At 37.2% G+C, this 14466-nt stretch overlaps 1 protein-coding gene across 1 annotated transcript in view; it reads left to right on the top strand.

Moving 5' to 3' along the window:
- Positions 1–14466, top strand: part of CSMD3 (CUB and Sushi multiple domains 3) — a gene marked incomplete at its 5' end in the record, with an annotated part of 1439134 nt that overhangs the window by 1187530 nt on the left and 237138 nt on the right. The window lies entirely within an intron of this gene.

Here is a 14466-nt window from a genome sequence, read left to right on the forward strand (position 1 = left end):
AGCATAGTGGCTAAAGCACTTGACTGCTAACCAGAAGGCTGGCGGTTCAAACCCACCAGCCACTCCTTGGAAGGAAGGTTGGGCAATCCTACTTCCGTAGGGATACTGCCTTGGAAACCCAAGGAGGGGTCGCTATGAGTTGGGGCCGACTCAACGGCACATAACAACAACAACAACAACAAATATTTGTGCTGGTCCTCTTTTTTTAGTTTTATGTGAAGGTTTATCATTTTTCTTTGAGGTTACCCTGTGATTTATAGTTTTCTTCCCAAGTTTAGAGCAATCCATTTTATCTTGTAATTGTCTGGACTTCCCTACCATTTAGAAGTTCTATAACTACACAGTTTTTCCTTCTTTTGGTTGTTTGTAGTTGTCCTCCTTTGTCAACTGATGTCTCTGGTTCCGTTTACAATCTTGTAGGGTTATTTATTTTGGATACTTCTATAACTAGGTTGGTTTCTGGGTTATGTCATTGCATGCATTAATGGTCAGTTATTGTTTGCTGTTGTTGGTTCTCTGTCCAAAGGACTCCCTTTAGCATCTCTTGTAAGGTTGGTAGGTTTTAACAAATTCCCTTAATTTTAGATTATCTGAAAATATCCTAATTTCACCATCACATTTGAGGGACAGTTTTGCTGGGTATATAATTTTTGGTTGGAAATTGTTCTCATTTAGGGTTTTATATATACCATCCCATTGTCTTCTTGCCTGCATAGTTTCTGCCAAGAAATTCAAGATTAGTCTTATTGGTTGCCCCCTGTAGGTAAGTTTTCATTGTTTCCTACGTTGCTTTCAGAGTTGTTTCTTTGTCATTGGTTTTGGTGAGTTTCATGATGATATGTCTTGGTGATTTTCTTTTGGGGTCTATCTTATTTGGGGTTCATTGGACTTTTTGAATGGATATATTCTCATCTTTCATCATATCAGGAAAATTCTCTTCCAACAAATCTTCAAGAATTTTTTCTGTGGTTTTATTTGTCTCTTCCTGTTTTGGAATTCCAATGACACATATGTTATTCCTTTTATTGGTATCCCACATGAACCTTAGGCTTTCTTCATTTCCTTTTGATCTTTTTTTCTGATTGATCACTTTCCAAAGAACTATTGAGGTATTTGCCTTCAATCTCACTGTCTTCCATTGATTTGATTTTACTCCTTTGCCCATTCAATGTGTTATCTATTCTAAAAATTTAGTAATCTTCTGGATTTTTGTGTGTAGATTTTGTATCATTTCTAATTTTTCATTTATTTTGTCATTTTGTTCTTGTATTGTCTTTTGAAGTTCTAGGGTCTTCTCTGTGTTTTCCTCAATTTTGTTAGTGTTTTCCTTGGTCTATCCCTCAATACATTGAAGGTATCCAAATATAATTCTTTTGAATTCCTTCTCAGGGAGTTCCAATTCTGTGTCTTCCTCAGGGATGTGTTTTGGGCCTGTATCCTGGTCCCTTATTTCTCCTACTTTATCTTGCTTCTTTGTGTGCACTGTGATGCTCTTTCATCTCTGAGGTGTTGTGATTTTTTTTTGTTTGTTTCTATTTAATGGTGATTATATGTTGGAGTGTCTTGCCCATGATTTTTGTTTTGTTTGTTTTGCTTGTATGTTATATATATAAGCAGGGTACTGTGCTCATCTATTCACTAGTTGGCAGCACTTATACACCACCACTTATACACCTGTCTCCTTTGCCATTGTCAGGCTCCCATATGTCCCTGCCATCCTTGGCAAACAGAGCCTATTCTTAGGTCCCTATAATCTGCAGGAGAATGTTGTCACTTTAAAATCCAAAATAGCCACCACTTGCAAACATTCAAAATGGCTGTGCCCTCAGTCACTTTAATAATCCCAAATTTCCACTATTTGTGAACAGTCAAAATGGCTGCATCTTTGGTCACTTTAAATATCCAAAATGGCCACCACTTATAAACAATCAAAATAACTGCACCCTCTGGACAATCAAAATTCCACAGCTCGGGTTGTCTTCCTCCTTGCTGTTTCCTTTCCTAGTCATTGGCCACCAGCACAATTGCCCCTGCAGCCCTTGGCAACCAGGGCTGATCTTTAGGTCAATTTCAGGTCCCAACACCAGTTGGAAATATTCAGGCAATTGGTCCTGTCAGAGTAGCTGGCAGTTCACTGCTCTGACCATCTCCATACTTAGTGTTTTTGTTCAGGCTTTTCCACTAGTTGGTGCCCAATTCACTCCTGTATCGTTCCTTTCAAAGATCAGGGCTCCAGGATTATCTTCTGTGTCTCTGACAACTGGTTTCTCTTTTTCTTGTTGAAGAGGGTCTGTGTAGCTTATCTACTCATTCCTCCATTTTACTAGAAGTCCTTAAAAATTATTTTTATTGATGTTTTTAATTACTAATAGATGAATACATTAGGCATTACACATTGCCAATTTCTAGCAGCAACAACATCTATTCCTTTAATTGGACACTTTTAATATAATATTTTCTGGGGCAGTAAGTGTCAGAACATTGGTAGAATTCCATCTTTAATTAGAGTGATTAAGTTTGCAGTTTCTTTTGTTACAACATGTACATGAATGATTCTCAACCCAGTGAGTCTAGAGCTCAAGTTAAAGACATGACTTGTGATGGATTTTTGGCAAAGTTGAAAATCTTTTAAAAATATTGCCCTATGATATGCCCCTCCATCTGTCATCCTAAAATAGCTGTGAAGTCTGCCAGTTACAGATTTCTTAGGCTGTGGAACTTTAGGAGGTGAAGGGTTCAGTGTGCTGTGCCAGCAAAAAATATGTGGCATATGTAGGAGGCAATACGCAGATGGAGTTAAAGAATTCAGTGAAAGCAAGAACTTGATGTGAATTGTGTGTGCAAGTCTCACATTAAAAAAAAAAAAAAAAAAAAACAGAAACAAAAGTTTCTTTGGTTGAAATGGGACATAGGGTGACCAGGAACTCTGTCCACATACTAGTCTACCTCCACAGGAGTCTCTCAAACAGAGAAATCAACTTTCTTAGAGTAACTTCATAGAATTAATTTTCAGCAAAACTATTGTAATGTTGTTAGCTGTCATAGAGTTGATTCCAAGTCTTGGAAGCCCAGCGTGCACAGAGTAGAACTGCTATATATGGCTTTAAAGGCTGTGACCTTTCAGAAGGAGTTTGTTAGGTCTGTTTTTCAAGACATGTCTGGTGGGTTTGAACTACCAACCTTCAACTACTATTCAAATGCTTAACCTTTTGCACCACTGTGGTTGTTGTTATTAGGTGCAGTCAAATCAGCTCTGGCCAATAGTGACCCTGTGTACAGCAGAAGGAAACACTGCCCAGCTGTTTGCCATCCTCATAATCCTTGCTAACCTTGAGCCCATCATTGCAGCCCCTAGTTAACAGTAAAAATTTTAATAGTGGAGTTTTATCCTATTTTGGTTTCTCACTTTCAGAAGAAGAGTTCTGGGTGCTACAAATGTTTAATGTGCTTATACTGGTCATCTAACCAAATTATTGGCCATTCTAGTCCACCTAGAGGCACCTTGGAAGGAAGATCTGTAATTGTACTTCAGGGAGGGGGAGCAGAGGAATCAGCCCCAGAAACTTCATGGAACACCTTTCTGCTCTGACACACTCATGGTTACCGTGAGTCTAGACTGTCTTGACAGCAATGTGTTTTTTTTTTTTTCCTTTTTTTGTCTTTAAAAGACCAATATTTTCCCACAAGTATATGGTATTAGGAGCTCTGGTGTCATAGTGGTAAGACATATTGGCTGCTAACCAGGAGGTTGGTGGTTCAAACCTACCAGCTGCTCCGTGGGAGGAAGAGGAGGCAATCTACTTCCATAAAGGTTTATGGCCTTGGCAACTCAATGGGGGATGCTATGAGTTGGAATAAACTTAATGGCAGTGAATTTCGTTTTTGTTCTCATATGGCATTAAAATGGATGTGGAAGATTTTACATATTAAAAGATACTTTAGTGCATATCACCAAATGATATATATGGACTTTGTTTGGATCCTGATTTCATCAAACTAACTGTAACAAAAAACAACTTTTTTTGTGGGTTTTTATTTTTGTTTGTTTATTTGCTTTTTAATGTCCTTATCTGTTGGAGATTAAAAACTAAAGCATTTATAGAAAAAAGATATTGTCTGGGGAGTTGCTTTAAATTATCCCCAGGTAGAGGATGCAGTGAAAACAGGAGGGGACAGATAAAGAAAAATTGGAGAAGTGTTATTAATTTTTATGCTGGTTAATGGTTTAATGGGCATTTAACATTTGTTTTATTCTCTCTCCTTTGTACATGTTTGAAATTTTTCATTAGAGAAAGGGGGGTCCGTGAAGTTATATTATAGTCCATAGGAGAATATTTTCTTGAACTAAATCTGTCTGGTCTGGTTGAGATTTGGCTGACATATTCTTCCAAATGTGTAGCAAAATCTTAGAGATGATTAAGGAAAAACACTTATTTAAATAGAAATTAAGAATGAAAATATTAACAAAATACTCTAACACTATTAATTTTTTAAATTTTTCCATCTTGCTTTAATTCTTTTGTACATACAATCCAATTACTTGCTGTGTTTTTCCTGATTTCATTGTTTTTCAAACAAAATTAATTCTTAGCTGTTGGGAAATGTTACAACTGCCAAATTTCAGTTAAGCTGCTGGCTTACAGTTGGATAGATATTCACTTTTGAAACAATTAAAGAAAATCAAACTGTATTTGCTATCAGAGGGTTTTCTCCTATGTGTATATGTTTAGAATATGTCAAAATAGACAGTTTTGAAATGTTTTACTTGAAACAGTCACGAAATAGGCCAAAAGCCAGCTTTAGAGAAGCCTGAAAGTAGATACTAAGCTGTAAACATAGTTTATCAATTGATGGAAGTATCACACAAGAAATTAAACAACAGCAAAAAGACCACTGCAATCTGGTCAATTCGAACTCAGAGCTACCCCACTGGGTTTCTGAAGCAGTGAATCTTTACAGAAAAAGATTGTCCCATCTTCCCTCCTCAGAATGACTGACTGGCAGGATTGAGCCACCAACCTTCTGGTTAGCAGTAAAATGCCTTAGGCACTGCACCACCAGAGCTCCTTTCATAAGAAATTGGTAACAAGATGATAGATTAGGCACCCATTGAATGTTAGAGATTCAAGGCAGGTCTAGCTTTCTGAAGCTGTTAAGTTACTGGATAGTCAAGTACCACAGTTCAACTACAGCATTTTTGTTTTTGTTGTTAATAACTTTTATTTCCTAACTATTACAAAATAGCAATGTCTTTCCCTTCAGACCAGAATGAACTCATTATATTCTGGGAGCTGCTGTACTAACTTTTCTGTTTTATTTTCTCATAGTGGTGGCTGGCTTAGTGTGTAGAGTGAGATCAAACTTCTTGCTGACAATTTAATAAGTCCCTGGATAACTCGTATATGGCACACATAGCTCTCCCTTCACTAGGATGCTATATTAGTATAATTCATTCATTGTGGGTTAATTGTTTTCTACCAAAATACCAATTAAATCTTATTATATCAATTAATCCAGCTTTTACCTAAACTTTTCTCTTAGTAGATGGTATTTAAAAGATAAGTAATATGTTAATTTGATTTGGTACTGATTTTAAAAGTCCTACCTGTCTAGTGTTTTGGGAAGTAAATTTTATTCATGTTATTTTTCATAAAACTGATGTTTAAACTGAACACCTTGTAATCATCTTTAAACAGGGAAACTCTTAAAATCATGGTATTCAAGTGTCCAAGTGTTTCCAAAATGCAACCTTGGAGTTATTTACAAAATAAGTAGTTTCAGAGTATACAGAGAATGTAGAGTTCTGTATAAGTTACTGGTTTTTACAGGGGGCCTTGTTGCATGCATGTAAATTTCTAAAATATCTCAAAATACTCATGAAACATAGATAAGAGGTGATCATATAAAGCTAACCAAACTTTTTGATAAGTTATAACACCAACAGTAATGCTTTTTGTTTTTGCAAATAATCATTGCATTTCCTAACACATTTTTATTAGAATCTTCTCTGTTTTTGTTGTGCAAACAGTGTGGGTGCAGTGTGTTTTTATCTGTGCTGTGCTAGTGAATAAAATACAAGCTGAGTGTTTTGGTTATCTCTAGTGCCGCTATAACCGAAATACCACAAATGGGTGGCTTTAACAAACAGGGATTTATTTTCTTTTGGTTATGGAGGCTAGAAGTCCGAGTTCAAAGTGGCAGGCTCTAGGGGTTGGATGAAAGCTCCTCAGCCTTGGACTTTAGCTCTGCTTCTTGCTCCCGGCCCACTGGAGCTAGAGGTGTCTCTTCACTCAGGCAGCTGCTGGCTGCTGAAGCTAAGAAGCCCAAGGTTGACAAAATGGTACAGTCCCAATATTAGCAAACAACATGATAGGCCACTAGTTCAAGTCCAGAGATGGTCCTAAGATTGGCAGCAAACATGGCAAGCTCCTAAATGAAGGCTCAGCTACATGCAAGGTCTAAGAGTGCCAAAAAGCTGCAGTCTATTCCCAAAGCTTCTCCTTCTATACAGGGAGCAGCCCACATCCCTAAGGCAGCTATTCAGCTGCTCCGGTAGATTCCACCATGGAGCTGATTACCAATCTCATCGCAGGGAATAACCACTCCAGCTGCCCAGCCACTCATAACCAGGCCCAACCATGTTGACATGTAACCTTAACTACCACAATGAGCAAAACAAGGTAGTGTCTTATAAAATATTTAACAGAGAGACAAACCAGCTGAGTGCCTAATATAACCATCAAAATAAACTCCAGAATCAAATGAATGTATAGATTTTGCGGAAAGTCACAGGCATGTTGATGTTCTAGCTGAGATCTAATAATAACTTATAATATTTTCTATTCCTTTTTTCTTTCTAGATTCCATTCTATGTGAAAATATTTCTTTTATGGTGAGATTTTAATGCATTTGCAACCAAGGGTCTTGAGATTAAAGGAACAAACAAAACCAAAAGTAGAATGTTCTTGGCCTTGCTGCCCTCTTGGTAGCCCATAAACAAAGTTGTTTATTACATTTTCCTCTTCTAATCAAGAAGGCAGAAGCAAAATCAATTAGTCAGAGAATTGCATAGCCGTTTTGAAGTGATAAAACAGCTAGAATACTCTTCTAACCCAATCAGTGTGATCATTTGTTCTAAATACACATGTACAGGAAACAGAGTGAGAGAGGAAATGGTAGTTAACATCAAGATGAATTAAATTTTTCTGTCGATAAATTTTCAGATTGAATTAGTAAACATAATTTCCAAAGCTGAGTTATTCGTTATATTTAGTACTATGTTTCAAGCACTTTTCAAAGTATTTCACAATATCAACTTATATGATATTCACATCAATCCTATGAGGTTAAATACTTTTATTGTCCTTATTTCACAGATGAGGATATTAAGGGATGGAAAGGTAAACACCTTGGCCATGTGGTACATCCCGGATTCCATCCTACAGTTTGACTCCAAAACCTGAATTTTTAACCTTTTATCAGAGAGTTTTGTGAAATGCTCTAATTACAACACAGGTCTTAGTTTGATCATTTGAAAATATTAGTCCTGTCTTCTTCTAACTCTGCGCCATTGTAGAAGATAACAATCTTGAAATGGCTTCATTCACTGCTTCATAATGCAAAGAGAACTTGTCCTTTTGTTACCTTGACACCATAATAGATATGGCAACAGCTAGTGCCTAAGGCATTTGACTGCTAACCAAAAGGCTAGCAGTTCAAATCCACCAGCCACTCCTTGGAAGGAAGACTCAGAAAACTTTTTCTGTAGAGATACCACCTCAGAAACCCAAGGAGGGTTTCTGAGTCAGAACTGACTTCATGACAGTGAGTTTGGTTTTGTTTTTGGTTTACTGTGGTGGCATAGTACCTAAGGCATTTGACTATTTACCAGAGGTTGGTGGTTCAAACCCATCAGCCACTCCTGGGAAGGAAGACTGGGCAATCTACTTCTGTGAAGACTGACCGCCTGAGAAACCCAATGGGGATTGTTATGAGTCTGAATCGCCTCACGAGAAGTGAGAGAGATCTGACTACTAATCTCTGGGCGGCGCAAATGGTTAAGCACTCAGATGCTAAAAAATAGAGTTGGCAGTTGGAAACCACCCAGAGAGAGACTCCTTGGAAGAAAGACTTGTGCTCTTTCTTCTTCCAAAAGACCAGACATTGAAAACCCTGTGGAGCACAGTTCTGATCTGAAACACATGGGGTAGCAATGAATTTGGTGTGGGTTTTTTTTTTTTTTTTTTTGGTTCTATTTTCTTTTTTGTCACCACTGGAACTAGAACTGCTAACCAGAGAGACCCATTGCTTTGCCTGTACCCACCAAATACAAACCTCTTGATACTGAATAAGTTTAAATCTAACCTGAATTCACCATGACCTCTTAGACATTTTAACCTGACCCATTCACTGCCTTCCATAGGAATGGTTAGATCATTTGCTGTGGCCAAGGCCCAGTCAATTCTGAGTTTTTCTCTTCTCACACTAGCTTCATATTGAGATTCTCTTAGAATTATTTCCTTCTGAGAGAAAAAGACAAAACAAAATTGAAACCTTTTTTACTGGCATAAATTCAATTTTCATTTTTAATCCAATAACTCTAATTCTGATCACTGAGTAACTGTAATCATGTTCATGTTTGTTTTATTATCCTCATCTAAAGTTCATTAATTGCTAAATCAGTAAGCCTGTGTACAATGTACTAGTTATTTCAGTGGCACAAGGATTAAATGTGACTTCCAAAAGTTTCTGATTTGCTTAAGCAGTAGTGGAATATTTTAGCAATATTCCAAAGGAAAATTTAGTGGAAAAGGGAACTTTAAATTCTTTGCTCTACTTATTCATATTGTAAGCAAGTGTACACTCCTCTGGGCATTAACCCACTTTTAGTGTATTCTCTCATATTCCAGACACTCGCTGTACTTTTTCCAACAACAACAACAACAAAAATGCTTTCAGGGTGACTCTGCGCTGAGCATGCTAACACTTAGCTATGCTAATACCCGGGGATTTCTTTTACATCATCACAGAACTCTCTCTTCATTTATTGATTTACATTTAGGATGGCTTAATTGAGCAAATGGACTAAGCCACAGGAATTAACCGAATGTGACTTAAGGAGAAAGGATTTAATAGGGTCTGGTGTGTGGTTGTTGTTGTATACCATTAACTCAGAGTTCTATATGTCAGAATAGAACTGCGCCACAGGGTTTCCTAGGCAGTAATCTTAATGGCCACAGTTCTCTAGGTCTTTGCTTATGGGGAGCTGCTTTGTGGGTTCTAACCGTCTACTTTTGGTTTAGCAGCCTAGCAGTTAACTGTTGTGCCACCAGGTCTGGTAGTTTGATGTATAATTGGGAACAAGTGTTTACTGACACTTAGCTATATGAAAACTTATACCATGCAAACCTTTTCTTCAAATGGAACCCCGACTCTCTGTCTTGGTTGGATTTGATACGGAGTAAATTGGATTTCAAACAGGTCTTGCCTTTTCTTCAAAGAAGGGATAGATGCAATGCCTTACGACAGTCTGAGTTTGTTAAGAGGGTTACAAAACTAGGACTAAATTTTATAGTTGTGATAAAGATCCTACCAATATGTTCTGAATTAGAATAACACAGGTGATTTAAGTGATAAACGTAGATTTAAAAACAAATACAATCTGGGTTTCCCTAAAATGTTGCCTATTAGAGGTTGTTGGAGGACTTGGTTTAAAGAATAGATTTAAAGGATTAGCATGGCAATTGTTTGCATTTAAGATGTACCCAGTGTGCACTATTTTTGGTGTTTAACTAATTTGGTTAGTTACGCTAAGTTCTAGTCACAGGAATAAATGTAGACTGCCACATGAATGAGCACAGATGTCATTAATGGGATCTGAGAGCAGAGACCCTGTCTGTCTTGATCATCTTTTTAACTCCATCGTTTAGCTCAGTTCCTGGTACATCACAGAATAGTATCAATAAATATCAATAAATATTGGTTGACTTAATAAACTATACTCTAGAATAAAATGTAGGAGCTCTGGTAGCATAGTGGCTAAGGCACTTGACTGCTAACCAGAAGGCTGGTGGTTCAAACCCACCAGCCACTCCTCGGAAGGAAGGTTGGGCAATCCTACTTCCGTAGTGATACTGCCTCGGAAACCCAAGGAGGGGTCGCTATGAGTTGGGGCCGACTCGATGGCAAATAACAAGAAGAAGAAGAAGAAGAAAATGTATGAAAGATTAGAGATTCAGAATTAGTTTTGGACATAGTAATATATAATTTCATATATTTTTAGGGATGCTTTACATGTTTCCCTTTACTAAGGTTTTCCTTTTTTTTCATTTTCTAACTTGTAGAACTCATGATTTACTATTTTTTTAAAGGATGGATTTTTTGAATTTTGAGAAACCCACAAAAGTGTTTAAAATGTTATTCTTAACATTTATTATGTTTAAAGAAACAAAAACAAAAACAAAAACAAAAACTAAAAAAATATTTCTCTTAAAGTGTTTCCCTGAAGAAACAGCTTTGTGTAGAAACTCTAATAGCCTGAGAGGAAGTGCCTCTGATATCTACAGACAAATCTCCAGAGAATGAAGCTTGTACCTGAGATGCAAGATGCTCTGTGTCTGCTTATGGAAATCACGAAAGAGAAGGGAAAATGCGTATTAATCACAGAAGGCATAATCAGTCCAGATTTGAGAGGTTATTCTAAAAATAAGAGTGGTACAGCCAATAGGTTGATGTATCAGCATCAAGATCAGTGTTAAAAGCTATTTTTTAAAAAAATTTTATTATGATTTGGGTGAAAGTTTACACAGCAAATTCATTTTCCATGCAACAGTTCACAAACACTTTGTCTCATGACATTGATTGCAATTTCCCTCAGTGAAACAGCTCTTTTCCCATTTCCTCCCCATAGTTACCTCTTCCCTGTGTCCTTCCCTTCCATGCACTCCTGCCACCCCCCACAGCTATTGCCCTGTGCACACACTGCCCTTCTGTTCTCCCATGATCGATCTCTTCAAGGAGTGTATCTAGCTAATGTATATGCCTGTCTTTTGTTTGGCTGGAAGCCACAGTTGTTGTTGTTATGTGCCGTCGAGTCTGCCCCGACTCATAGCGACCCCTCCTTGGGTTTCCGAGGCAGTATCACTACGGAAGCAGGATTGCCCAACCTTCCTTCTGAGGCGTGGCTGGTGGGTTTGAACCGCCAGCCTTCTGGTTAGCAGTCAAGTGCTTTAGCCACTATGCTACCAGTGGGTTCAATTCCAGACCTGAAGGGCAGCTAGGGGCCGTAGTCTCAGGAGCTTTACCAGGCTATCCTTCTTCCGTAGTGATACTGCCTCGGAAACCCAAGGAGGGGTCGCTATGAGTCGGGGCCGACTCAATGGCACATAACAACAACAACAACAACAACATCAGACCAGCAAACCTGATCCTAAAAGCTAGTTTTTTTTAAAAGAAGGCATAGTCATGACTCTCATACAAATATAAAAGAAACCTATACCAAAAATCTATTTAACTCGGTAATTATTGAGGAACTCAGTAAGTTATTCTAGTGGTTTAAAAACAATTCAAGTAATCATAGATAGAATGATAGATAATAGATAGATAGATAAAGGAATGATAATTAAAAATAGATGCAAAAGAGGTCTCTTCACCAGGCAATGATCCATTGCATCCCCTCACAACCTACATAGACTCAAAGGACTCAGAAGAGTATGTATTTTTGTTGTTTCAGAGGCTGCTTGTGAATATAATAGTTGGCTTGGAAATTGGACATGCTTCCTAAAGAATTATTGAGAAATTTAGACAGAAGAAGTTAAAATAAGTTTAATTTTAATTTTTTCTTAATGACTTTCCGGAAAGATGTAGAGAAAGAACAATTATCTGCCAAGAGCCTTGTTGACAGTGTAGTTTTAGCAAAATTCCTGTCATCAGACTAAAGGGATTTTTTTGAGGGGGGCATTTAGTAAGACAATTGCAAAATTTTCATTGAAATAGAAACGTTTTTAAGAAACAAATCATCCAAACACCAATCTAAACAAATGCAAAACAAATAGCAAACACCTTCTAGGTAGATTTCTTACTATGGAGGGGATATTCTTAAACAGCTTGTGATTTGGACCAAATTCTGGAGTTTTAGAAGTTCTGAACTTAGTCATTTTTTCCCTATCACTTATTAACCGTTTAAATAATTTACTATATGTATCTGGGTTGGTGGAAGTAAATTTTTTTTCTCAACTTTTGTGAAATATTTTAAGGAGTTTTATTAGCAATGGCTCTATATCTGCTAATGTCCATTTTTTGGTATTTCACAAAGACAGGGCTGAGATCACTACTTTACTTTGTTGTTGTTGTTGTCATGTGCCATCAAGTCGGACCCGACTCATAGCAACCCTTCCTTCAGTTTTCGAGGCAGTATCACTACAGAAGTAGATTACCCAACCTTCCTTCCGAGGAGTGGCTGGTGGGTTTGAACTGCCAGTCTTCTGGTTAGCAGTCAAGTACCTTAGGCACTATGCTATCAGAGCTCCCACTTTGCTTTAGAAGACCAAAACATAAAGTTAGCTTTGTTTACAGTATTATGTGTATAATTATATTCATATGTAAACCTCAACATATTTCTTGTAAACTAGCATCTCTTCATAGGGACCATCATAGCATTTTTATAAGCTTGATTACAGGTATAAATTTTTTAAGAAATGTATCCTTTTGTAATATGTAGTTGACATAATAAAAACAAAAACCCTTACAACTGGATCAATAAGCGATATCATGGTAAGCATAGAAAATATTGAGATTGTCAAGGATTTCATTTTACTTGGATCCACAATCAACACTGACGGAGGCAGCAATCAAGAAATCAGAGGATGTATTGCATTGGGCAAATCGGCTGCAAGACTTCTTTAAAGGGTTAAAAAGTAAAGATGTCACTTGAGGAATAAGGTGCACCTAAAAAGAGTTATTTCAATCATCTCATATGCATAGGGAAGTTGGACAATGAATAAGGAAGATGAGAGTAGAGTTTCAGCATTTTAATTATGGTGTTAGCAAAGAGTAATGAAAGGAGCTCTGGTAGCATAGTGCCTAAGGCACCTGACTGCTAACCAGAAGGCTGGCGGTTCAAACCTACCAGCCACTCCTCGGAAGGAAGGTTGGGCAATCCTACTTCTGTAGTGATACTGCCTCGGAAACCCAAGGAGGGGTCGCTATGAGTCGGGGCCGACTCGAAGGCACATAACAACAACACCAACAAAAGAGTAATGAATATACCATGGACTGTCATAAGGACAAACAAATCCATCCTAGAAGAAGTACAGCCAGAATGCTCTTTAGAAACAAGGATGGGGAGACTTGACATGCGTTTGGACGTGTTATCAGGAGGGACCATTTCCTGGAGAAGGACATCGTGCTTGATAAAGTAGAGGGTCCACAAAGAAAAAGAAGACACTTAACAAGATGGATTGACAGTAGTGAACTCAAACATAGCAATGATTGTGAGGACAGAGCAGGACGGGCAGTGTTTCCTTCTGTTGTACTTAGGGCTGCTATGAGTCAGAACTGACTTGATGGTACCTGACCATGTGATCGATTTGGGATTTATAAAAGTTACCTATCTTTTGCGTTGTTGTTATTGTTATGTGCTGTGGAGTCTGACCTGACTCATAGCAACCCCTCCTTGGGTTTCCGAGGTGGTATCGCTACGGAAGTAGACTGTCCAACTGTCTTTCTGAGGAGTGGCTGATGGGTTTGAACTGCCAGCCTTCTGGTTAGCAGTTAAGTGCCTTAGGCACTACGCTATTTTTTTTTTTCATTCATACTCCTTTAAATCTAACGATTTTTTCAGTTCAATGAAATGTTTTAAGGATAATTTTTGTTATCCAATTCATTTTTAGAGAAAACAAAATAAAAGCTGATTTTTGTTCTTGAATAAGTTCTTTCTTTAAAGTTACAGATGTGTAGAAATATATAGTTTTGCATAGCTTCTAAACAAATTTACAATATAACTAAAGAACAAGTGCAAAATTAAGTAAAAAGACATTTATAAAACCCCCTTTTTAAAGTACTTCATGATTGTACTTATGAAAGGTAATATTTTTGTAAAATTTTATAATATCGCAATTGGAAATGAATCTTTCTTTTAGGGGGCAGAAGTTTTAACAACAAATATTTAGAAATCATTTTTAACTAAAATGTGAATTAAACACTGTACCTGAAAAGTATCTTATTGATATTTTCTAGCAAAACTGTTAATAATGGAGTAACATTTTAAAAACAAAAGAAAATCTCCTAAATTAAAATTTTTTTCTATCTCATCTAAAAGAGGAGAAAAAAATTAGAAAAAGAGAAGAGAGTCACAAAGTGAAAACCAAAGTACCAATGGGAAAAACAAAAAGTGGCTATTATAAAGCATTAATCACCAACCTTATTATTTTTTATCTAAATTAAATGTCAGACCCATTCAATTTACTT

This window comes from Orycteropus afer, unplaced genomic scaffold (assembly GCF_000298275.1).
Source record: "Orycteropus afer afer isolate SDZICR_OR568_19922 unplaced genomic scaffold, OryAfe1.0 scaffold00530, whole genome shotgun sequence".
Lineage (NCBI taxonomy): Eukaryota > Metazoa > Chordata > Mammalia > Tubulidentata > Orycteropodidae > Orycteropus > Orycteropus afer.